At 35.4% G+C, this 13,336-nt stretch overlaps 1 protein-coding gene across 1 annotated transcript in view; it reads right to left on the bottom strand.

Annotated features, from left to right (window-relative positions):
- The window catches only part of CNTNAP2 (contactin associated protein 2), a 1,016,974-nt gene that overhangs the window by 954,768 nt on the left and 48,870 nt on the right, over positions 1-13,336 (bottom strand). The window lies entirely within an intron of this gene.

The following is a 13,336-nucleotide window of genomic DNA, read 5'->3' as shown; positions in this document are numbered from 1 at the left end:
CTCCAAAACACATGGAAAAACTTCTTAGTCATTTAATTCCTATTTATGTTGAAAAGAGGCAGTCTAAAGCACAAGAGAGACAATCATCAAGCAGGAAACATGTACAAGGAAAACATTAGAAAAAGTGAATAGCTGAGCAACTTGCTCCAGAGGAGGAAAGCAAATGAGAGAGTAACACAAGTCTCAGTACTCAGAAAATGCTTTTGTTCATTTTTATGTATAAGGTGATCTGAAAGAGCTACAGTGTGAAAAGATGATAAAGCAAACAAGAGCAAGTGCAAGTTCTGAAGCGGGGGACTACCCTCAGAAAAGAGAAGACAAACACAAAGAAAACCCTGCAAGACCTTGAAGCATGGGCAGGGAGAAAAATATTTCAAATAGGCTATTGATTAGGAAAATTGCTGTGTGAACATTAACACCCACTGCAGTTTAGTAGTTAAAGATGGATGTCAAAGAGAAGTAGTAAAGCTATACTGTGATATGCCCTTTTATTCTGATCACAGAATCTTTTATTTCCTTTTTATCTTGGAAATCTCCAGTTTCAGCACTACCTTACATTTTTCTTTGCCTTTTAGCTACACAGACCTCTTCCATATGTGAAACTGTCAATTCTTCAAACATCTGTATTAATTTTAAAAGAAATAAAACCTTTTGTAATACAGCTTGTAAAAAATTAGTAAGCCTCTTAAATTAAAACATTTCTACCATTTATTCTTGAATGTAGTTAAGAACATGTTTATGCACTTCTAATTTCTTGGTTATCATGCAGTGCTTCATGCAACAATATTTATTCTATGTGCTGTCTTAGACTTCAGCAATGTGTGTATTTGTGGACTGTTGACTACAGTAGCCATTCCCAGAACCCAGCATTTCCATGTCCAGCCATAAAAAGAACTTCCAAATCTATAAAATTGTGGTTTTATTAATTACATTAAATATACTGTATTTATAAATATACTACATTATGTAATAATATATTATATATTACTATATAATATAATATTTTACAATACAACAATATTTTATAATACAACATTGTATAATTACATAACATATAATATAATATCATTATATACTATAATTATTTAATCAAAAATAATAACCTAATATAATTATAGTAAGTTAAAGTGCTATCTGTGAGCCTTCTACCACTTGCAGTTAATTCACCTTAAGTTACTTTTCTCATCTAGCTGGTTATGTCTTGAAGGCAATGATCTTTTCTATACTCTCTTTCAAGATTCACTGAAGAGCTGTTCTGTTCCAAACAAGTGCCAGAAAAAGAAATCCCATCCTTCTTAGGAAAGAGAAAACATGAAATGTGTGCTACACTGCTGCCACTCATTATTTTCTTTAATGTTTTAAAAAAAACTTGCCCTTGAGTATTAATTAAATTTCCATTAAGAAACATGCACAACTCACCATTATCCCTACCAGCCATTAACTGTCATGATCAGAAATTAAGACTAATGCTAGTTATAGCATTTTAAAAACAGTGGAACACTGCCACAGCCAAATTAGTTGATAAGGAAAGTAATTTTAACTTGAAAGACAGCCTTTTGTTGTAGGGAATGGATGATACAAGTGTGATTATGATGTTGATTATTTGCTCTCCATTCACATTTATTTGCAGTGGCATCATAAAAAATTCATTTGAAGATGCAACAATTTATCTTAGGAAAGAAAAGAGATGGACTGAGGCATGGATTCTAGCACACCTGGATTCTAGACCCTAAAACTGTGACTTGGTCTTTTATATATTTCTATTTTAAAGAAATAAAATCTTCAAAAACTCACTGTAACCACAGCAAACACAAAAAATGAACTCTAGTCTGCAAACTGCCTGAAACAATACCAAAAAAAGACACAGGAGAATGAGTTTCTCCATTAAAAAAAAATAAAATCACAGACTGCTAATTCAAAATCAAACTCCTCACTGCATTGATGGAACTGGGAGGGTGAAAAGAGGAAGGCAGAAGTTTCCAAATGCACAAATACACATTTCACTTTCAAAATATAAAGGGTTTTGTCAATCATACAGGTACCAAAGACTGAGGAAACTGCTCTGTCAGGCCCCTTTGCCTCCCATCCAAGGTAGTTACAGAACATCCGGAAGCCATGTGCTTTCCCTGGTAGTCGACTTGTGGCTACTGCTAGCCCAAACTGAAGGACAGAAAGATTCCTGGATGGTTTATGTGGCTTTAATACCATCAACAACACCTAAACGCTGTTTGCTTCAGTTCACACCAAAACTGGATGCACGAGGTAAGTTTTATAAACTGGCCAAATCTTACCTTAAGTTCTTACTACTAGGGAAGCTTGACTGACAGTTTTTACTCTCTTATGAGATGCAAGACAAATAGGGTAGATTTTTTTATATTTTCATACATGTAGTTACAGTTCTTTTTAGATTAAAGAAGACACCAAAAAGTAATAGAGCAAGAGCTATCAGTCCTTTACATCTGATGAGACTAGAAGACCCATGAACAGGTCTGGGCAGCAAAAGGGGAGCAGCAATGCAAAAGAGGGCAGAAGGCAGTGTTGGTTTTAGCTCTGTTTACTCACTCTTTAATAAGTTTCAAAAAACAATGCAGAGTTAAAGTAAATCAGCAGTGCAGGCATGAAGCAACACTGATGTAAAATTTATGGCACAAGTCTAACACCTTTGGAAACAAGTCAGCTATGAGGCAAACAAACTCTGAAGCCTGAGTACAATCTAATAAAAATATTTTAAGAATTCCAGTGGCATGTCTAATTTTCTTAGCTTTTGACTTAAGTCCAGCTAGACTTAACTTCTGAGTTGTTACTTAACTTGTATCAAAAGTTTGTTTTTAAATGAACGGTTATATACTTTATTTCTTAAGTTCCAAGTTCAAATATCAGACTATATAAAATATATTTTATCTCATTTGAATTAAAGAAAAAAAAACAAAACCAAAACAAAAAACAAACAAACAAACAAACAAATAAATAACATGCTCCAAACCAGAGAAAAGTCATTTGCTTTCTGATCAAGTACAGCTCCTTCAGCTCTTCCCATATTGTTACTAACCAGGAAAATGATCTAGTATTCAGTTACACTACAGAAATTGTCAGATTTTTCAAGAGAGTCTGACTTTTAACTACAAGTCAACAACATTCTCTGCATGTCTAAATGTGTCTAAAACATTTAGTGACATCTTAACCTGCAAGCAACTATTGAGAGAAGAAATACTATAAACATGAAGAAGCCATTTAAGTCAATATCAATATAAATAAAAATATATTAACCTTGAAGAAATAGAAAGAACTCTTTAGCTTCTAAACATTTTCAGGTAGGGATGACATTTTGTTTCCTTTCAGAGGAAAGGTTTCTGAAAGAACAGACCGATGACAGTTGTACCATAGACTAGATGAAGCCCTTGGCTCCAGCTTGCAACCTCTTTGGAGCAATGCAACTGTTTCAGAGGAGCTCATTCTGCTTTTTCCTACATAAATAGTGTGTTTATGTTCCTTAAGAAAGGTTTTCTCAAAATGCAGTGGGTTCTGTGAACATCTGTAGTGGAACATCTCCAAATATAAAGTACATTATCACAATAACTCTTCAAGGGAAGCTGAATTACATAGTTTTTAAATATAATTTTCCTTGTGGCGTTAATTTGCTTTCTCATCTACAAGATATCATTGTAAGCCTGCTACATGCTACATAAGGACTCTTGGTGTGAGGAATTTCCATTTGAAATCACCTTACTAAGGTGTTGCAATATGTCTGCATGAGTATACTCTTCTCTAAACACATTTATGGTGCTTTCAGGTCGTAGCTACAACAGGTTACTGTCATTCTTTAAAGACATCCTAAAATGAGCAATATGTTCTACGTTCATCACTGTCTAGTGAAAAGAGAAAAACCTTAAGAGGCACTGGATTCTAGACAATATAATTGTTCAAGGAACAGTATTGGTCACAGAAAGCTCTGCATATGTTACAGATAATACCACACAACATTTACAACTTAATTAGCCTAAAGTACAATGAGTACAGATCCCATCTGCTTTTTCAAAACGACACCAATCAATTAGAATTTCTTTAAAATCAGATTTCTGTCATCTCAACTACCTATACTTTGAGAATTAGAAGACTACTTAGAATTGTTTTAATCAAGGACTGGTTAAAAAATTCAGGAGTATTATAGTTTGAGAGATTAAACTACAGATAGTCGATGTAAAGGACAAAAAATAATGTGCATTATTCTAGAACTACAAAGAGTAGCTGGATTAGAAACTCTTGGAGAAAAATAATTAAGAGTGACTTTCCAGCAGTTTACTGTTTATTTAGTAGTTTATTGCTTCATTCCTTGTAGATTAAAGAGATTAACATTGTTTCCTTTAAAAAAAAACAAACCTGTTTGCTTTCCAAGTAATCTTTCATTCAATCAATACTTATAGCAGCAGCTTTTTCCGCAAGGAAAGCAAATCAAACCAAACTTTAATTATTTCTAAACAATCTTCTGAGGTGTTTTTCATTTAACAACTAATTATATCCATTGGAATTTGGATCATGTAACTAAATACTTTATCTTTTATTTCTCTTTGGAAACAAATAGCATCTACTAAGAATCACTTTTTCCTTTAAGAAAATCTTGCTGTTATAGAGAGAACATTTCCTAATTTACAATTATTTGTTTCTGTTAATTATCAATCCTACTAATCCTACCAAAAAATCTGTTGGTTTTGGCAAACCTTTTCTGTGCAAGTATATATAGTTTCATTTAAAGCATAACCTTATTTTACCTTCAAATACTAACAGAAATAAAAATACCAACAGATGGTGTATCTATATCTATGTATGTCACAACTTAGAGTTTTGAACATAGCATCTTAGAATAATTAAGGTTTGAAAAATATCTAAGATCAACAAGTCAACTCTGACCCATATCACCAATCCCACTAAAGCATATTATGGAGTGCTGTGTCTACTTTTTCACCAGTGCCCCCAGGTGGTGCTTGAAAGAGCTTTTGTCATTTATGATATGAGGTTTCTTTATATTGAAGATATATATTTTTACTAGAGAATCTAGCATATTTTATTGAAGAATTTACTACAGGTGTTAATCTTTTCACCATGGATCACTCCCTAGTCATTATTTGGATAAAGTTTGAAACAAAAATAATATAGTTACTTAAAGGTATAGCTATTTTCTGTCAATAACCAATTCCAATATTGGTTTGGGGTGGGGTAAGGAAGAATGTGAGTGTTTTTATACAACCTGTATTAACAACTGTCCCTAAGACTAAATTCTACAAGCTCTTCTGTGTTTACCCTGATCTTCCCAAGGTCTCTACAGGCACCCTACTCTCTTCGTGAGGAGTATTTAATAATATTTATTTCTTCCATATTCCTAGATCTGAACAACAATTAAAAAATAAACAAAAAAACCCACCTTACATGTCTGCTTTTCCCCTCTTTTAGTTTGTCAGATTTTTAAATTATGAGATCCAGACAACAATAGTATTCCACTCTCTTTTGGAGACAGCACAGCCAGGGATGCCCTAGCTGAATACTAAAAGTTAAATCTCATAAGTTTTGTGGTTATGAAAATTCTTCAAGGGAATCAATCTTTTTTTTTTCCTGAAAGAGATTAAGCATAAAATAAATTTGAAAAACTCAGTGTTGAGAGTACGAATTCAAATTAGGAATGAATAGTTATCTCCTTCTACCTCTATTATAGCTTTTTCGTACTTGCAAGGAAGCAGAAACAAACAAAATTCTCCCATAGTAATATATGTTCCCACACCATCAGTAACTGGAAAGTAGAAATAGGAAAAAGAAAATATCTGCTTCGCAGGGCTGCCTGACGTAAACTGGCCTTTTATCTCCTTATGCTTCTTGTCACCTTTAATTTCGGTTTTCACGCATATCCATCATTGTGCTATTAGCTATTCAGCACTGCAGTGAAGTCCTGTTGTTCTGACCAGACTTTGGAGGTAAACATTAGGAGTTTGGTGACTAATGAAACATGAATATGTAAAATTCCTGGGCATGCTGATACTTTAAAAAAAAATAAAATAAAACCACCAAAATAACCCCACACCAGAAATGTAGCTGCTGCCCTTTCCTTGAAGGAGTTAAGAAAAAATAAACCCATAGTTTTACAAATTCCTGATGCTTTTGTACAATAGTATCTGCAAGACTGGTTTGTCACCTGTGTGGGCTAAACATGATAAATTGCTTGCTAGCTAAAATTCAAGACTACTGACAAGGAATTTGGCCTAAGGACATTGTTTATTTCCTACGAAAGCTTTAGAAGGTCTTCGTATGTGCTTTGTCAATCAAATGTGGGCTAGGAACTCACTGTGCTGAATTCTAATGAAGAGACTAATCCTTTGCAAGGAATCCCTGCACCATCCCCAAATTACCCATCCACTACCTATGAGTCAGTTGAATTTGAGCTCCTCGATTACACACATAACTTTGTCATCCAAGGCTGAAACTCATCCCCTTTTTGTGAAAAATTTCTCTTTTACTTCAATGGCAATATCTCTGGAAAAATCAAGACAAGATCTTCTGGTAATAGTTAAATATATCTATGATTTTTGTTGCAGTGTTTTCTAGCCAACAGTAAATGTGACAAAGATTTTTACACCTGTTTGGACTCTGTTCCTGATGAATCTGAACATAGATTAGTAGCACAAAAGCCTTGGAATAACACTGGCATGGCAAACTAGTCCTACGCATTTGAAACAGATATTATAAATATTCATAATACAGAAAAACTGTGTCATAACCCACAGGAGACTAGAAAAGATATAAAGGGTGGTCTCCAAAGCATCATACAAAACATCTCAAGATAACAGATTTTAGGGTACAGGAGGGACCAATAAAGTCCCTAATATTGTAAGCATCTTCAGATTAAAAGTAAATCCATTTTAAGCAACTGAAGGAGTGTTGATTGAGATTCAATTGAGTTTTTTTTAATTTTTATTTTACTAATTTCAAAGACTTTTTTCAAAGCAATAATGGCCATGCATCCCAGATAATTAGAAGATTTCTCATATTTCTTCTAATCACCTGGCTGTGGCCATATTATTGATGGTTAAACATTAAAAAATCAGTAGAAAGGTTAAAATCACAAAGAAGATGAAGCATTATGAGGAAAAAAAAGCATAATGGAAAAAAATTATTGTCCACAACAATTGGTTTTAAACACGACTGAGATATTGGGTTAAGCCAGTTTACCATCTGTTTTTCACAACATGACTAAGAAACACATGACAGAAGACAAAAGATCTATTGGCAGAATTGCAGGTACAGACAGGAATTAAAAGACCAGATCTCACCACTCGCATGCAGGGAAAGTAATACATATTCACACATGGACACCCTTTCTAAAAAGAGGAAGAGGGGAAAACCCAACTGCAAAGTTTTGACCATGGTGTATGTATATACTTAGACAGAAAAAAAAAAGATGTTTAGGTTGTCACTTAATCTACAGAATTGGGCCAACTGGAAAGGAGGTCATTCTGGTCAGTGTGGTACAGGAAAGAGCAAAGATAAAAGGTTACATTGCTGTCTTTATAGGGAGGCAAACACTCTACAGTCAGAACAAAGTATTTATTATGATGAATGGCAGAAGAAGATTCTGTTAGAATAAAAGAAGTCAATGGCCAGGGTGATGTGCCTTAGCTGGGATAGCTCTTTAATACACTACAGCGGAGCTTGGTACTATGAATCTCATGCCTCAGGAACACATACATTAATGTGTGAAATGTCAAATAGCTATCTGCCAGGTGTGAACCATTAGGTCTCTGTGATTTGGTGCACTCTGATACATCCATTTGATGCAGGGTGCAAATGTAATCAACTTTGATTATGATGTGCTACTGTGGGCACTTCAGGAGAGGCTGATTTATTTTTAGATTACTGCATCTCTTGAACCGTTAGAGCTCTCTTGCTGAAAATCACTGTGTAACTACTACTGGAGGGCCATTGATACATAACCATCATGTGCTATTTCTATGTAGGAGGCCTAAAACAGGAGGTATTGATGCGCTTCAATTTTTCTGAGGGCTCCACTAGAATAGTTTTATAGCCATACAGGATGGATAATTTATTCATTTACATAATGCATGTGACCATTCAATGTATCCTTTAAAAAGGAAGAGAAATTATTATAAGTAGCTCTGGATCAAATTAATTCCTTCACAGATCCACAGGTAAGAGTTTTACTGGCAATTTCCTTGGCTTATTTTGAAAGAACCTTTCAGCATTTTTAATAAAAAACTTCATATCTGCTTAGTGGATTACATAAGAAAACCTTGCTGCCCAGTAAATAGCCCATTAAAACTCTCACTAACAGACTCCACACCAAGCTGTGAACAGAAGACCGCTTAAGGTGTTCCAGAGAGTGCTGAAATTACTCTCTGCCAGCTACCACAGTGCCCCCATGCAGAACCTGTGAGCTGGATCACAGGAGAAAATGACAAGGAGACAGTTTTAAATCACTATCCCAAACCAATCTTTCAGCTTGGTATCAACTACCTCTGGCCATGAGTTCATTCCACACCCTCAGCTTTCAGAGCAGACCTATTCTTAGACAAAAAATGTTGGAGGCCCACCACTATTTGTTCTTTGAGCCTTCTCCTTCTGCCATGCAGCAGAACTAGAACAGGTGTGTGTGCCATCACGTGGGGAGACAAAAATAACTGCTCTGCAAACTGAATGTTACTGTGTAAAATACTCATAGATCTCTAGGAATTAGTTCACTGAAACAATCTGAAGCTTACTTTCCATTTTGATCAACTCTTCTATAGCTCACATAGCAGATCAAGACACAGCATTATATTAAAACTAAATAAAAGCTCATGTGATTTATGATTCCTGAACCAAACAGGGAATCCATGCTTTCTGCTAAGCCAAGGATGATCGTGATGCTTACCCATCTTATCTGAAGAGCTTTAACACTAACAAAGGATTTTTCATCAAGAGAAACACAAACCCATCTTTCTCTGGAAGACAATGAAAAAACAGATTTCAGCAGAATTTTGTACTTCTGTAAAATGTTCAAACCTTCCAGTTTACTTTTGCTGAGCACTGAGACACATTTGGAAAATTACATTGCAAATTCTTGTCAGGTGAAAGAAAACAGTCTTTCTGATGCCTTTCACAGAATAAACACAACTTGATAGTACATGATGTTAGGAAAATTTTGTCACTGAAAGCCAACTCTGGCATGATACTAAAAAAAATATAAAAAATTACATTAGTTCTAGGCAGAAGACTCCTGAAATTTTTATCTTTTCTTTATTGTTTGGGTTCCTTCTACTGTTTACAATCATCAGCTTATCTTTGCTATTCTCACTGTGAGATCAGCCATGGATTTGTCCAAGGGCTATGATGAAACAGCAAGCTAAATGTGCATGCTTCAAGACCTCCCGGAAGACATACCCAGATATGGGAATAAAAAATTGTGCAAGAAGCTATCCAGGAGAATTTTCATATGCTCACTGATATAAATTTCTCAGGACCAGTTTTCTTTTCCCATTCAGGAGGATGCTCTTGGGATCTGCTTCCCCTTAAACAGTACCTGCAGAGATTGCTGTTTAACAACTGTTTTTCTAATCCTGAACTTTCTTGTCCTTTTTGCATTTAACTCACTGTTGATTTCCCTACATTTCAGGGTGGGGGGAAAAGTGTTAACAGCTTTTTGAATGTTTTAACATTTAACATCTTTTAAATTTTTAGTCTGCATATATTCTTAAATCTCACATTTTTAAACTAGTTAGATAGCCTCAGGTAGTTATTAGAGACTCAGATATTTATTCGTATTTTGGTTCAGTTATTAATTCCTTCTAGATCCAGTTTGTGAACAGGGTCTTTGGGATTTACCATAAATTGTCTGCTATTCTTTCTCAAGTTGGCTCACATTTTATTTACCATTACCCCAGAATTTCAGATAGTGGGAGTAGATTAGTATTAAGTAAAATATAACTATTTAAACACTTAGTCTGCCCCCTTACAATTCAGTGATTAGTACACCAACACGAAAGACTGACCTTTACACGGTGTAAAGGAAAACCAGTACCCCAATCAACCTCAGTCTAACTGAGGAAGTAGCCTAATAGAACAGCTGGCACATCCTGAATCAAATAGCTTCTGCTTGATGGCAGCATCCTCCTACAGGTCAATGTTCAAAGCTGTTACTCATTTTAATAGTTTCAAAATTTGGAATGATCCAAGTTTTCAACCTAATCCTGATTCCCAATGTGTTACAGAGATTTAAGCGAGACAGAAATTTTTTTTAAGACCTCACCATTCACTTTCTGCATTGTGCTTTTCTTGGAAAGCTGTAACTAAAACCAAATCAGATTTATCTGCTTTGGCAGCCAACAAATAGATGCTTCCTCAGAAAAACTAAAAGCATATTTGCAGACCTGCATTAACAACACTGATGCAGCTGGCTGCCTTGCATTTTGTTTTTTGGCTGGCCCATTTCCAGAGGGTTTGTCCAAAAGAGAAGTTTAATCTCAGACTATTAAACAATAAAAATAAAGCAGTTAAGGACTTTAAATCAGAGGTGAAACAAATAGCTTGTTTGTTGCATGACACTGAGTCAATGTCTCACAGGCAGAGAACTGAAGCAGAAGGTCACAGCAGGGGTGGGGAGAGGACAAGATGATTATTACAGCTCCTTACAGTGGAGAGGGAGGGAAAAGGTGAAAGATTAAATGCTACCGTAGCTTTTTGTTCTCCTGAAGCTGTTAAAATGTCACTTTTGGACAACTCTAAACTCTGCCTTATTGTAAGGTTTTATTACTTTGTAGAACAGAGAGGTATAAAAAGAAACCCAAAAAACCAAAACAAAATAAAAAACAAAAACCCAAACAAATATCCTCCATTGCCTGTTCCTTTAAAGCTCAGCATGTCATATTATAGACACAAAGATATTAAAACAATATCTCAAACAATCCCCTTCTAAAGTAAGCAATAATATACATACAAAAACAATTTTCAGAAAATCCTACTAGGCTGTGAATAATTTTTACATATCATTTGGAAATAAGATCTTTCAACTCAAATTAATTAAATTCATTATTTGATTTAATTAATTAACAGCTAAAAGCTGTTCTGGGCCTTATTTCCAGTTGTATAGCATGAAGAGTTGCCCAGTAGCTCACACATTGTAGATAAAACGCATTCACAACTGCCATTATTGATGTACCTTGCTCATCTCTAGCTAAGAACTCAACTAAGAACTAAAACCTTCTTACTTGTTATGATATTTTCTTGTTATTATTTGCAACTTGCATTTTTAAGACTAATCTACACTCAAGCTTAAATTCCCCTGGATGTAAGCACTGCCCTACTTCCTACTGCACATGGACAGTCACTGGAATCAGGTTAACAGCATGCTTTGCTTATCAGTAAAGCCACAGTGCCTGGCAATGTGTGTGTGCACAACCTTCTACTCCAAAGAAACAAAAGGCTTTACCTGAAACACCACCAATTACCCCCATTTTAGGATTCTAAGTGCACCATGCCAGAATTCAGTGATACTAATTTTCTAAAATCAACTATAAGTAGTCAAAAAAATGCTTCTAGTAGCAACCTCTCTGTATGCAGAATTCCTAAATCAAGTGCATATATTTTTGAAACAGAGTAAGGTACAATTTACTGTCAATTAATGGGTCAGAATCTGGATTTGAGAGAGTCCAAATCAGCTCCTCTGAAAGATGATAATTTACATTCTGCAGAATACTAAGAAACTGTCAAGAACAAGCAAGTAAAGTGAAATATTTGTGCTTTTTCACACTGTCAAATATTCACTGTTTCCCATATCCAATATTAAGAGCAACATCAAAGCCTCAATATTGAACAAAAAAGGGACAAGCAGGAAGGACCCCGCTTGCTTTCAGCCTGAGACAGAAACCAAATAATCACACTTTCAGTCTGTGAGCTCTACTCGTACTGTCCCCTGGCAGTACATGTTGAAGCCACAGCAGTTGCAAGGCTGAAAATTTAGGACAAAACCTTAGTAATCTTTGAAACAGACCACAGCAACACCTGCATGCCTCAGTTTACATCAGCTGGCTACAAGCAGGAGTCAGCCCACTTTGATTTGGCATCAAGAAGGCCTTCCTGCTTGGAAGTGATTATGTAAGTGGGCTGACGAGACAATGTGTGGGGAAAAAACAGCATTATGACCTCCATTTTACAAATAGTGGACGTAGCCAACAGGAGATTTTTAAAAACCCAACCACCTGTCAGGCATATAGAAATTACATAGATGAGGTGGCTCCTAATTCAGAGAAGAGACAAAGCATTGTTTCATATTTCAGGGTGCAGAAATCTTTGGCAGTTTGGCTATTCAGAATAGAGAAGTGGGACAGGGTGAGAAAATACTTATGGTTTTCTTCCAAAAAAGAAAATACTATATGGTTTTCTTTCTTTCAGTGCAAAAACAGATGACATTGAAATTTGTTAATTTAGGAGAAATTTCCAAGAGTAGAGTCACAAAATTGGAAGATGAAAATATCCTGGAATGTGTGACCCAGTTCCTAAGAACTTCAGCAATACACCTTCTTCAGCAAGTAGAAAACAATGCTGAACTCAGGCTTTTGGCCTCACAGGTGAGTCATAGTGCTTACTAAAATATCATTGTATTGAATAATGACTTTGGGGCCATGGTTCCTTTTTTTTTTCCCTTTTAGAGCATTTCCATATTGTAATAAAGTACATTAAATAGAATTATTGGCAGAAAAAGAGAGGTTCAGATTAACTCTTAGTTGATGCGGGAAGTGAGATACTTGGGCTGCACTATTTTTATTAAATAACTCAAAAATTTTTCAGTAACACAGACCGTCACAAAATCACAGAATCAACTAGACTGGAAAAGGCCTTTGAGATCACCGAGTCCAACCTCTGATCTGACATTGCCTTGTCAACTAAAGCCCCGTAGCTTGGTAACTAAATTTATTACTGGCAATATCCCCCATTTTTTTAATCTCAGCTAGCAAATAAACAATGCTTACTTTATGTTGGAAGGACTTCTTTCAAGGGAAGAAAGAATAAATAATTGTCAACCCAATAAAGAATAAACCAAGTGACCTCAGCTGCTCCTTATGAGCCTTCCCCTCCAGACCCTTCACCATCCTCGTGGCCCTTCTCCTCTACTGCAGACAAAATATTGAAAAAATGTATTACACAGTATTCATTTCAAAAGAACATAAGCGGTCATAAAAAGAGAAAAAGAAAGAGGAATTGTTTCCAGGATGTTACTAATGGTGCTTTCTTAATGGACCTGTCCAGCACATCCAATATAGCCAACTTTGCATATGGTACAGAATTTACTTAGGTTAGCCAG

This window comes from Passer montanus, unplaced genomic scaffold (genome assembly GCF_014805655.1).
Source record: "Passer montanus isolate IOZ18808 unplaced genomic scaffold, ASM1480565v1 scaffold32, whole genome shotgun sequence".
Taxonomy (NCBI): Eukaryota; Metazoa; Chordata; class Aves; order Passeriformes; family Passeridae; genus Passer; species Passer montanus.
This window is presented reverse-complemented; position numbering and strand designations above follow the sequence as displayed.